The sequence below is a fragment of the Pristiophorus japonicus genome, chromosome 23 (genome assembly GCF_044704955.1).
Source record: "Pristiophorus japonicus isolate sPriJap1 chromosome 23, sPriJap1.hap1, whole genome shotgun sequence".
In the NCBI taxonomy this organism is placed as follows: Eukaryota; Metazoa; Chordata; class Chondrichthyes; family Pristiophoridae; genus Pristiophorus; species Pristiophorus japonicus.
The window spans coordinates 62,725,637-62,738,826 of record NC_091999.1 but is presented as its reverse complement, the minus strand read 5'-3'; the positions used below and the strand labels follow the sequence as shown (position 1 = coordinate 62,738,826).

At 48.2% G+C, this 13,190-nt stretch overlaps 2 non-coding genes across 2 annotated transcripts; both read right to left on the bottom strand.

Annotated features, from left to right (window-relative positions):
* Positions 1-10,707: 10,707 nt before the first annotated feature.
* On the bottom strand, positions 10,708-10,790 carry trnal-uaa (transfer RNA leucine (anticodon UAA)). The gene has a single exon. It is a non-coding gene; the product is annotated as a tRNA-Leu (tRNA).
* A 2,317-nt stretch (positions 10,791-13,107) lies between these two features.
* trnav-uac (transfer RNA valine (anticodon UAC)) lies at positions 13,108-13,190 on the bottom strand. Its single transcript has one exon. It is a non-coding gene; the product is annotated as a tRNA-Val (tRNA).

Genomic DNA, 13,190 nt, shown 5'->3' with positions numbered 1-13,190 from the left:
TTACAGACACTCCCTGACCATTCTCCATTTCTGCTACATTTTTTGAAATATTTAAAGATTTTAATAAATCTTAGAAGGTCGCAGGACAGGTTAACAAAGCTGTTAATAAAGCGTAAAGGATCCTGGGCTTTATAAATCGAGGCACAGAGTACTAAAGCCGGGAAATTATGCTAAAGCGATATAAAACACTAGCTCGACCCCAGCTGTAAGATTGGGTCCAATTCTGGGCACACTTCAGGAAGGACACAAAGGCTTTGGAGAGGGGACAGAAGAGATTTACTGGAATGGTGCCAGGGATGAGGAACTTCATTTATGTGGAGACTGGAGAAGCTGGGATTGTTCTCCTTGGAGCAGAGAAGGCTAAGACGAGATTTGATAGAGGTGTTAAAATTCATGAAGATGAGATAGAATAAATAGAGGAACTGTTTGTAACACTGATAAACAGAGGGCACAGATTTGAGGCGATTGGCAAAAACAGAGGTCACATGAGGAAAACCATTTTCCCACAAGGAGTGGTTAGGGTTTGGAATGCACTGCCTGACGGAGCGGTGGAGAGAGAGTAAATAGTAGCCTTGAAAAGTGATTTGGACAATCACTTGAAGCAGAATGATATTGCAGGGATTTGGGGAAAGAGCGGGGGAAGCGGGATAACCGGATTGCTCCCCGAAAGTATCGGTGCAGACTCGATGGGCCGAATGGCCCCCTTCTGTGCTGCAATATTCTGTGATTCTAGAATTCTTTACAGACGCTCCCTGCTCAGTCACCATTGCTCCTTCATTTACAGACGCTCCCTGGTCCATTACTGTTACTCGTTGATTTACAGACGCTCCCTGAGAGTTTGACGCAGACACAGCGCATGCACTGACCGCTCCTTCGGGCTGGAGCGGACCCAGGACCCGGCAGGCAGGGGGAGAATGTTCCCCGGTTTATATCCCCCCCCCCGGTGTGGGGAGAATGTTCCCCGGTTTATATCTCCCCCCGGTGTGGGGAGAATGTTCCCTGGTTTATATCCCCCCCCGCAGTGTGGGGAGAATGTTCCCCAGTTTATATCCCCCCCCCCCGGTGTGGGGAGAATGTTCCCCAGTTTATATCCCACCCCCACCAGGTATCGGGAGAATGTTCCCCGGTTTATATCCCCCCCCCCCCCTGGTGTGGGGTGAATGTTCCCCGGTTTATATCCCACCCCTCCCCCGGTGTGGGGAGAATGTTCCCCGGTTTATATCCCCCCCACAGTGTGAGGAGAATGTTCCCCGGTTTATATCCCCCCCCCGGTGTGGGGAGAATGTTCCCCAGTTTATATCCCCCCCACCCCCTCCCCCGGTGTGGGGAGAATGTTCCCCGGTTTATATCCCCCCCGGTGTGGGGAGAATGTTCCCCAGTTTATATCTCCCCCGGTGTGGGGAGAATGTTCCCCGGTTTATATCCCCCCCCCGGTGTGGGGAGACTGTTCCCCGGTTTATATCTCCCCCGGTGTGGGGAGAATGTTCCCCGGTTTATATCCCCCCCCCAGTGTGGGGAGAATGTTCACCAGTTTATATCTCCCCCAGTGTGGGGAGAATGTTCTCCGGTTTATATCCCCCCCCCCGGTGTGGGGAGAATGTTCCCCGGTTTATATCCCCCCCCGGTGTGGGGAGAATGTTCCCCAGTTTATATCCCCCCCCCGGTGTGGGGAGACTGTTCCCCGGTTTATATCCCCCCCCCCCGGTGTGGGGAGAATGTTCCACGGTTTATATCCCCCCCCCCGGTGTGGGGAGAATGTTCCCCGGTTTATATCCCCCCCCCCGGTGTGGGGAGAATGTTCCCCGGTTTATATCCCACCCCGGTGTGGGGAGAATGTTCCCCGGTTTATATCCCCCCCCACCCCCTCCCCCGGTGTGGGGAGAATGTTCCCCGGTTTATATCCCCCCCCCGGTGTGGGGAGAATGTTCCCCAGTTTATATCCCACCCCGGTGTGGGGAGAATGTTCCCCGGTTTATATCCCACCCCGGTGTGGGGAGAATGTTCCCCGGTTTATATCACCCACCCCGGTGTGGGGAGAATGTTCCCCAGTTTATATCCCACCCCGGTGTGGGGAGAATGTTCCCCGGTTTATATCCCACCCCGGTGTGGGGAGAATGTTCCCCGGTTTATATCCCCCACCCCGGTGTGGGGAGAATGTTCCCAAGTTGATATCCCACCCCGGTGCGGGGAGAATTTTCCCCGGTTTATATCCCCCTCCCCCGGTGTGGGGAGAATGTTCCCCGGTTTATATCCCCCCCCGGTGTGGGGAGAATGTTCCCCGGTTTATATCCCCCCCCCCGGTGTGGGGAGAATGTTCCCCGGTTTATATCCCCCGCGGTGTGGGGAGAATGTTCCCCGGTTTATATCCCCCCCCCGGTGTGGGGAGAATGTTCCCCGGTTTATATCCCCCCCCCGGTGTGGGGAGAATGTTCCCCGGTTTATATCCCCCCCCGGTGTGGGGAGAATGTTCCCCGGTTTATATCTGGGCCCGGGGGCTGCACTCGGTGTTGTTGTCCCCAGCGTTTCTTTAACCCGCTCCCTGGATCTCGCTCACCTCCTGCGTCAGCGTCTGCCACCGCCGCCTGCACATGCTCAGCTCACACTGACCGGGTGATTGACGGCAGCTTCCCACCAATAGGAAGAGCGGGGCGGGGCTGAAGGACCGAATGGGCGGTTGGTCCTCCAACTAATTGGAGTGTGTGAGGGGCGGGGCTTCCGGCAGGCTGTAACTAGTGGGGTGCAGCAAGGATCAGTGCTGGGGCCTCAGCTATTTACAATCTATATTAATGACCTAGATAAAGGGACCGAGTGTAATATTTGCTGTCGATACAAAGCTCGGTGAGACAGTAAGCTGTGAGCAGAACACAAGAGTGCAAAGATATATAGATAGACGATGTGACTGGGCAGTAAGGTGGCAGATTGAGTATAATGTCGGGAAATGTGAGGTTATTCACTTTGGTCGGAAGAATAGAAAAACAGAATATCTTTTAAATGGTGAGAAACTTTAAATGTTGGTGTTGAGAGAGATTTGGGTGTCCTTGTGCAAGAAACACAGAAAGCGAGCATGCAGGTACAGCAAGCAGTAAGGGGGTGGAGTATCAGAGTAAGGATCTATTGCTACAATTGTACAGGGCCTTGGTGAGACCACACCTGGAGTACTGGGCAGTTTTGGTCTCCTTATCTAAGGAAAGATATACTTGCCTTGGAGATGGTGCAACGGAGATTCACAAGATTGATTCCTGGGATGAGAGAGCTGTCTTACGATGAGAGATTGTGTAGAATGGACCTATACTCTCTGGAGTTTAGAAGAATGAGAGGGGATTTCATTGAAACATACAAGATTCTGAAGGGTATTGACAGGGTAGATGCTGAGAGCTCGATTCCCCCGGGCTGGAGTGACTAGAACTCAGGGGCTCAAGATAAGGGGCAGGCCATTTATGACAAGAGATGAGAAATGTCTTCACTCAGAGGGTTGTGAATCTTTGGAATTCTCTGCCCCAGAGGGCTGTGAATGCTCAGTCTATTCAAGGCTGAGATAGATAGATTTTTGGACTCTCGGGGAATCAAGGGATATGGAGATCAGGTGGGAAAGTGGAGTTGAGGGCGATGATCTTATTGAATGGCGGAGCAGGCTCGAGGGGGCGTATGACCTACTCCTGCTCCTATCTCTGATATTCTAATATTGACATCTAAGGGGCTCTAGATTTATTAGTCCCACCCTTTATCTTAAGGGAACATACTTGCTCTGAACCCTCACTATCTCCTCCTTGAATGCCTCCCATTGCTCTGACACTAATTTACCTTCAAGTAGCTGTTTCCAGTCCACTTTGGTTAAATCACATCTCTGCTTAGTAACATTAGCTTTACCCCAATTGAGAACTTTTATTCCTGGTCAATCTTTGTCCTTTTCCATAACTATCCTAAATCTAACTGAATTATGATCACCAGCACCAAAATGCTCTCCCACTGATACCCCTTCTATCTGCCCAAGCTTCATTCATTAAACCCAAGTCCAGAACCACCCCCTCGCTTGTTGGGCTTGCTACGTAATGGCTAAAAAAGTTCTCCTGAATGCATTTTAAGAATTCTGCTCATTCTATATCTTTCACACTAATTCTATCCCAATTAATATTTGGGTAGTTGAAATCCCCGACTATTACTGCCCTATTATTTTTGCATGCATCAGAAATGTGCCGACATATTTGCTCTTCTATCTCCCTCTGACTGTTTGGGGGTCTATAGTACATCCCCAGCAGTGTGATTGCCCCTTTTTTGTTCTTCACTTCTCCCATGTGGCCTCATTTGATGATCCTTCGAACATATCATCCCTCCCCACAGCTGGAATTGTTTCTTTAATCAACACTGCGACGCGCCCGCCTTTTCTTATCCCTTTCTCTATCTCCTCTTAAAACCCTGTAACCAGAAATGTTGAGCTGCCATTCCTGCAGTTCTTTTAGCCGTGTTTCACCAATAGTTACAATATCATATCCCCACATGTCTGTCTGTGTCCTCAGCTTATCTGCCTTAATCCCTAGACTCCTTGCATTGGCATTGAAGTATTTCTAGATTGATTCCTGTGATGGGAGGACTGTCTAATGATGAGAGTTTGTGGAGAATGGGCCTATACTCTCTGGAGTTTAGACGAATGCGAGGTGATCTCATTGAAACACACTGGCACTGGCATTTAGCGCTGCCAAACTCCCTTATTGTCTATTTTATAGCCTTTGTTTCCTCTGCCTTCCAAACACTAGCAAAACCCGCAGTGAGGGCATTGTCCGGTCCTGTTGAGGTGCAACCTGTCCGGCTTGTACTGGTCCCACCTCCCCCAGAAACACTCCCAATGCCTCAGGAATCTAAAGCCCTCCCCTCTGCACCAAACTCCAGCCATGCATTCATCTGTTCGATCCACTTATTTCTGTACTCACTAGCACGTGGCACCGGGAGTAATCCGGACATTACTACCTTTGAGGTCCTGTTTTTTAAACTCTTTCCTAGCTCCCTAAAATCTGCCTGCAGGATCTCATCCCTCTTTCTACCTGTGTCATTGGTCCCGATATGGACCACAACCTCTGGATGTTCATCCTCCCCCCTCAACAATGTCCTGCAGCCGCTCACTGACATCCTTGACCCTGGCACCAGGGAGGCAACATACCATCCTGGAATCATGTCTGTGCCTGCAGAAGCGCTTGTTTGTTCCCCGAACTATCAAATCCACTCCCACTATTGCTCTTCCACTCTTCTTCCTCCCCGCCCTGTGCAGCTGAGCCACCCACGGTGTCGTGGACATGGCTCTGGCTGCACTCCCCAGAGAAACCATCGCCCTCATCAGTATCCAGAACTGAAAACCGGTTAGCGAGCGAGATGCACTCAGGGAACGCCTGTCCTACTCTTGCCCCATAACGCAGAAAATTTTTTCAACTCATGTTTATCTCTTTCGAAAGTTACAAGTGAATCTGCATCCACAACCCGAACAGGCAGTGTGTTCCAGGCCAGAACATCTCGCTGCTTCATTCGTCCCCTCATGTAGCCTCTGGTTCATTTGCCAATCACATTAAATCTGAACCTCTGGTTACTGAACTTTCTGACACTGAAAATTGTTTCTCCTTATTAAGAGGATTGGCGGGCTGGAGGAGGTTACAGAGATAGGGAGGGGCGAGGCCTTGGAGGGATTTGAACAAGAGGATGAGAATTTTAAAGCCTGAAGCCACCAGCCGTCTCTCCCAGTGCAGAATGTGACTCACTGCTAACAGAAAGGATTTTTGTTTACTTACAATAGAAGCATAATGAAGGGAAATCAATCTCTGTATCTTTAACTAACAGCGACATGAGGGAAATGAATGACCTTTAAACACCTGGTCCACTTGGCACGGAAGTGTCTGAAACTCATAATAGGAACTCCAGGGAAACAAAATACTGACAAATGTTAAACTGTTTTGCTGACAAAAGAAATCTCGATTTAACTTTAAAAGATATATTGTTTAACAGGGGTTCACACAGACTCACCTGACAGGCCGACTCAGGATCCACCCCTCAAGCACCGCGATTGGTTTCAGAACACGCTGCTCCCTGGGCCCTCCGGCCTCTGACCTCTCTTCCTGTTGGTTCCCAGGGCAATCAATCACCACTCGCCAACATTACGCTGCCAGATGAAGTTGAGAGGCTCAGAGGAAGAAATAAAATGGGTCCGTGAATCTGAGTTAAGAAATAAAATTAGAGAAGCATGATTAAATTTATGAACAAAACTATTTCAAGTGAAATCAAATGAATTGTTGCATGGAATCAATTATTAAGGATGTCATAGAAGTGCATTTGGAAAGAGGTGACATGATAGGTCCAAGTCAGCATGGATTTGTGAAAGGGAAATCATGCTTGACAAATCTTCTGGAATTTTTTGAGGATGTTTCCAGTAGAGTGGACAAGGGAGAACCAGTTGATGTGGTATATTTGGACTTTCAGAAGGCGTTCGACAAGGTCCCACACAAGAGATTGATGTGCAAAGTTGGAGCAAATGGGATTGGGTGTAGTGTACTGACATGGATTGAGAACTGGTTGTCAGACAGGAAGTAAAGAGTAGGAGTAAATGGGTACTTTTCAGAATGGCAGGCAGTGACTAGTGGGGTACCGCAAGGTTCTGTGCTGGGGCCCTAGCTGTTTACACTGTACATTAATGATTTAGATGAGGGGATTAAATGTAGTATCTCCAAATTTGTGGATGACACTAAGTTGGGTGGCAGTGTGAGCTGCGAAGAGGATGCTGTGAGGCTGCAGAGCGACTTGGATAGGTTAGGTGAGTGGGCAAATGCATGGCAGATGAGGTATAATGTGGATAAATGTGAGGTTATCCACTTTGGTGGTAAAAACAGAGAGACAGACTATTATCTGGATGGTGACAGATTAGGAAAAGGGGAGGTGCAAAGACCTGGGTGTCATGGTACATCAGTCATTGAAGGTTGTCATGCAGGTGCAGCAGGCGGTTAAGAAAGCAAATGGCATGTTGGCCATCATAGCAAGTGGATTTGAGTCCAGGGGCAGGGAGGTGTTGCTACAGTTGTACAGGGCATTGGTGAGGCCACACCTGGAGTATTGTGTACAGTTTTAGTCTCCTAACCTGAGGAAGGACATTCTTGTTATTGAGGGAGTGCAGCGAAGATTCACCAGACTGATTCCCGGGATGGCGGGACTGACCTATCAAGAAAGACTGGATCAACTGGGCTTGTATTCACTGGAGTTCAGAAAAATGAGAGGGGACCTCATAGAAACATTTAAAATTCTGACGGGGTTAGACAGGTTAGATGGAGGAAGAATGTTCCCAATGTTGGGGAAGTGCAGAACCAGAGGTCACAGTCTAAGGATAAGGGGTAAGCCATTTAGGACCGAGATGCGGAGGAACTTCTTCACCCAGAGAGTGGTGAACCTGTGGAATTCTCTACCACAGAAAGTTGCTGAGGCCAATTCACTAAATATATTCAAAAAGGAGTTAGATGAGGTCCTTACTACTAGGGGGATCAAGGGGTATGGCGAGAAAGCAGGAATGGGGTACTGAAGTTGAATGTTCAGCCATGAACTCATTGAATGGCGGTGCAGGCTAGAAGGGCCGAATGGCCTACTCCTGCAACTATTTTCTATGTTTCTATGTTTCTGTGAATACATCCTTCTGGGCCAAGTGGGAAACAAGTGATGTGTGGGCAGTGCAGAGCGTCTCTGCCCGGTTACACAGCGTGTCCCTGGCTCTCCGCTCCAAGTGCTATGTTTCAGCTCACATCCAACTGACTGGTTAAACCTCGCCCGTCTAAACCCCATCACACAAATAGCAGCATTTGATGTTTAGTTGTGCTCAACCTTTATAAACACTGGTTAGGCCTCAGTTGACACATTGTGCTCAATTCTGGGCACCACACTTTCAGAAGGGTATCTGCACCTTAGAGAGGGACCAGAAGAGATTTACCAGAATTGTACGAAGGAGGAGGGACTTCAGTTATGTGGAGATACTGGAGAAGCTGCGGTAATTCACCTTGGAGCAGAAAAGGGTAAGAGGAGATTTGATAAAGTATTCAAAATCATAAATGGTTTTAATAGACTAAATAAGGAGAAACACTTTCCAGTGGCAGAAGGGTCGGTAACCAGAGGACACAGAATTCAGGTAATTGGCAAATGAAGCAGAGGCGACATGAGGAACCATTGTATAAGCAGCGAGTTGTTGCAATCTGGAATGCACTGCCTGATAGGGTGGTGGAAGCAGATTCAATAGTGGCTTTCAAAAGTGAATTGGATACAATATTTGCAGAGCTATGGGGAAAGAGCAGGGGAGTGGAACTAACTGGATAGCTCTACCATCGAACCAGCACAGACACGATGGGCCGAATGGCCTCCTGCGCTTTCATTCCATGAAAATGGCGGATGATCTTGTCCAGAATGCTAAGATCACATATCCCCAGAAACCCAAGACCGCCTATTTCCACCTCCGTAATATCGGCCGTCTCCATCCCTGCCTCAGCTCACCCTCTGCTGAAACCCTCGTCCATTCCTCGGTTACCTCTAGACTTGACTATTCCAACACACTCCTGGCTGGCCTCCCATATTCTACCCAACGTAATCTTCACCTCATCCAAAACTCGGCTGCCCGTGTCCTAACTCGCATCAAGTCTCGTTCACCCATCACCCCCTGTGCTCACTGACCGACATTGGCTCCCGGTTAAGCAACGCTTCCATTTCAAAATTCTCATCCTTGTTTAAAAACCCTTCTTGGTCTCGCCCCTCCCTATCTCTGTAATCTCCTCCAGCCCCACAACCTCCAGAGATGTCTGCTCTCCTCTAATTCTGCCCTTCTGAGCATCCCTGATTATAATCTAACCACCTTTGGTGGCGTCGTCTTCTGTTGCCGAGACTCCAAGCTCTGGAATTCCCTCCCGAAACCTCTGTGCCTCCTCCCTGAAAGCACTGACTCTGGCTTTGTTCAGTTCTTCACTCACTGGTTCCTCTCCCATGAAGGTGCTGACTCCGGCTGGGTTCAGTTCTACACTCACTGGTTCCCCTCCCCTGAAGGTACTGACTCTGGCTGGGTTCAGTTCTACACTCACTGGTCCCCCTCCCCTGAAGGTACTGACTCTGGCTGGGTTCAGTTCTACACTCACTGGTTCCTCTCCCCTGAAGGTACTGACTCTGGCTGGGTTCAGTTCTACACTCACTGGTTCCCCTCCCCTGAAGGTACTGACTCTGGCTGGGTTCAGTTCTACACTCACTGGTCCCCCTCCCCTGAAGGTGCTGACTCTGGCTGTGTTCAGTTCTACACTCACTGGTTCCCCTCCCCTGAAGGTACTGACTGTGGCTGGGTTCAGTTCTACACTCACTGTCTCCCCTCCCCTGAAGGTACTGACTCTGGCTGGGTTCAGTTCTACACTCACTGGTTCCCCTCCCCTGAAGGTACTGACTCTGGCTGGGTTCAGTTCTACACTCACTGGTCCCCCTCCCCTGAAGGTGCTGACTCTGGCTGTGTTCAGTTCTACACTCACTGGTTCCCCTCCCCTGAAGGTACTGACTCTGGCTGGGTTCAGTTCTACACTCACTGGTTCCCCTGCCCTGAAGGTACTGACTCTGGCTGGGTTCAGTTCTACACTCACTGGTTCCCCTCCCCTGAAGGTACTGACTCTGGCTGGGTTCAGTTCTACACTCACTGGTTCCCCTCCCCTGAATGTACTGACTCTGGCTGGGTTCAGTTCTACACTCACTGGTTCCCCTCCCCTGAAGGTACTGACTCTGGTTGGGTTCAGTTCTACACTCACTGGTTCCCCTCCCCTGAAGGTACTGACTCTGGCTGGGTTCAGTTCCACACTCACTGGTTCCCCTCCCCTGAACGTACTGACTCTGGCTGGGTTCAGTTCTACACTCACTGGTTCCCCTCCCCTGAAGGTACTGACTCTGGCTGGGTTCAGTTCTACACTCACTGGTTCCCCTCCCCTGAAGGTGCTGACTCTGGGTGTCTATGCTCTTTATACACTCTGACCCTCCCAATATATCTGTAATATCTCCCTGTTTTGGTGATGGGCTCTCCCTGACCACTCACTCGCTGACTCTCACCATTTCAGGGAATCATACGGCACAGAATGAGGCCATTCGGCCCATCGAGCCTGTCCGACTCACTGAAAGACCCACTCCCTGCACCTGCCCCAAAACACCAGAAAATGTTCCCTTTGACCATTGCTGGTTTTGAAAGTTATTATTGATGTCCCAGAATTGTGGCCAACCCTCAATATCTGAGTCTAACTAGTGAGTGATAAAGGTTGACCAGAACTTGCTTGTTGTACTCTATACTGCTATTAATGCTGGAACAGATTGATCAGCGGACCCTGCCCCTCACAGCTTTGTGTTCACCTGCAAATTGCACCATTTATGACAGAATCCCATTGGAACAGAACTGGATGCCGTGTGAAGGAGACAGATTGAGAGACAGAGACAAACAGAGAAACAGGTACAGACAGAGTGAATCAGAGAGAGGCAGACTGAGAGAGACAAAGACTCAAACACACAAATACATACACAGCTCTCTAAAGACAGAGCGAGAGGCAGAGACTGAGCGATACAGATACATTTCACAATATCATTTCATTATCTGTTCAGATTGTCACCGAGCTGCAGAAAAATGCAAATGCAACAGATGAAAATCAGTTATCACTGAGCAGAATGGGAAAAATCACTGTTTAATTAAGTAATTACCAGGAGTGGGGTTCGAACCCACGCTGGTTTAAACCTATTGGATCTTAAGCCCAACGCCTTAACCACTCGGCCATCCTGGTGCCGTCAGCAATTGGATTCTGTCTATGTGAGAATCTGGGCTTCAACTCCACCTCCACAGACACACACAAACACATCGGGTTTCAGGGAGCATTTACGAACATTTTTCGGAATATTGACACGGGGGCAACTCTCCTATTCTTTTTCGAATAATGCTCTGGGACCTCCAACAACCACCCGAGTGCGCAGACGGAGTTTCAATTTCACATTTCATCCGAAAGTCAACAGTTTCAACACTGCAAAATTCCCCAAATGCTGCAGTTGAGTGTTAGCCAAGATCATATGCTCAAGTCTCAGGAGTGCGACTTGAACACACAAACTCCTGATTCAGTCAAGAATGCTGCCACTGAACCAAAGCTGAGACAAATGTTCACAGCCATATTACTTTCCCAAGTCTTTTTTTTAAGTTCCAGGACATACCAAATTCATGGTGATGATTTCCACAGGCAGTTGCACATACACATAGACATTTTTACAGATAGACAGACACAGAGACACACACACAAAAATTTACACGCACCAACGGACATGCACAGATGCCTTAGACATCTCGAGGGATAGACAGGCTGAATCACTGTCGCAACTTTGGCTGATTTTTGCGATTTTCTATCCGTATGCATGGTGAATATTGCAGATTAATAAAAGAAAGAAAATAGCGGCGGCATTGAAAGGTGTGGGACGTTGTTCCGTCTATCTCAGAATCAGTTTTGCAGGGACCTGGTTAAATTGTCAATCAGAATGAAATATGCTGAGAAACGGAGTCGGCAGGATTCAAATCTATGCGGGGAAACCGGATTTTTTTTTAGTCTATGGCCTTAACCAATGGGCCACCACTACTCGCTCGCTGCCTTTTTAAAGGTTACTCAGTTAAAAGTCAACCATCCATCTCTGTGCAGCAGACGGCCACATAATAGTGAAAAAGTCACCGTTTGCTAAAAATCTGGAAGAGGCTGTATTTTTGCTGCTCTATATTGCTCTGGAACTTTTTAATATGAATCTATACCAAGAAACAGAAGCAAAATTCTGCCTTTTGTAAAATGCAGCCTCCCCGTAGTAAATTGAACCGTGGTCTGCCGTGTGATAGGCGGGGATATTCACCACTTTCCCACGAGGAATTGATGCGCATGGGTTTTGTCAAAGCAATATTCGAGCTGTGAATAGAACTGGACACCATGAGAAGTCGACAGACACATTGCGAGACAGAGACAAACCGACAAACAGGGAGAGACAGACAGCGAGATCAAGACAACGAGAGACAGCAAGTTTGAGACTGAAAACGAGAGGCAGACATAGTGAGAAAAATACTCTCAAACACATACATCTAAAGAGATCTGTGTGTGTGATCTAAAAAGAGAAAGAGGGAAAGAGTGAGAGAAAGACAATCATAAAGAAAGTGACAAGGAGAGAGACAGATGGAGAGAGAGCGACAGATAGACAGAGAGACAAAGAAATAAAAAGAAAATGTTGGAAATTCTTAGCAGGTTAGAGACAGGAACTACCAGCGACAGGCAAAGAGAGACAGGCAGGCAGAGACATAGATAGACAGAGATGATGGGAAAGAGTGAGACAGTCAGACAGAGACTGAGAGATTCCCATTGTAACACAACTGGACACCGTGAGAAAGAGACAGGCACATTGAGAGACAGAGACAAACAGCAAAACAGGGAGAAACTGACAGCGAGGTAGAGACAGAGAGAGACAGAAAGTTTGAGACTGAGAGGGAGGGTCAGATTGAGTGAGGCAAAGACTCAAACACATACATATACAGAGATGTGTTTGTGTGATTTATAAAGAGAGGGATGGAAAGAGTGAGAGAAAGACAGTGACAAGCAGAGAGAGAAAGACGGAGACAGACAGAGAGAAAGATAAATCGAGAGAGAGAGACATCGAGACAAAAACAGAAAATGATGGAAATACTCATCAGGTTAGAGACAGGGACGAGCAGAGACAGGCAAAGACAGAGATGATGGGAAAGAACGAGACAGTCAGACAGAGAGTATGACAGAATCCCATTGGAACACAACTGGATACCGTGTGAAGGAGACAGATTGAGAGACAGAGACAAACAGAGAAACAGGGGCAGACAGAGTGAATCAGAGAGAGGCAGAATGAGAGAGACAAAGACTCAAACACACAAATACATATACAGCTCTCTAAAGACAGAGCGAGAGGCAGAGACTGAGCGATGCAGATACATTTCACAATTTCATTTCATTATCTGCTCAGATTGTCACCGAGCTGCAGAAAAATGCAAATGCAACAGATGAAAATCAGTTATCACTGAGCAGAATGGGCGAAATCACTGTTTAATTAAGTAATTACCAGGAGTGGGGTTCGAACACTCGCGGGTATAAACCCATTGGATCGTAAGCCCAACGCCTTAACCACTCGGCCATCCTGGT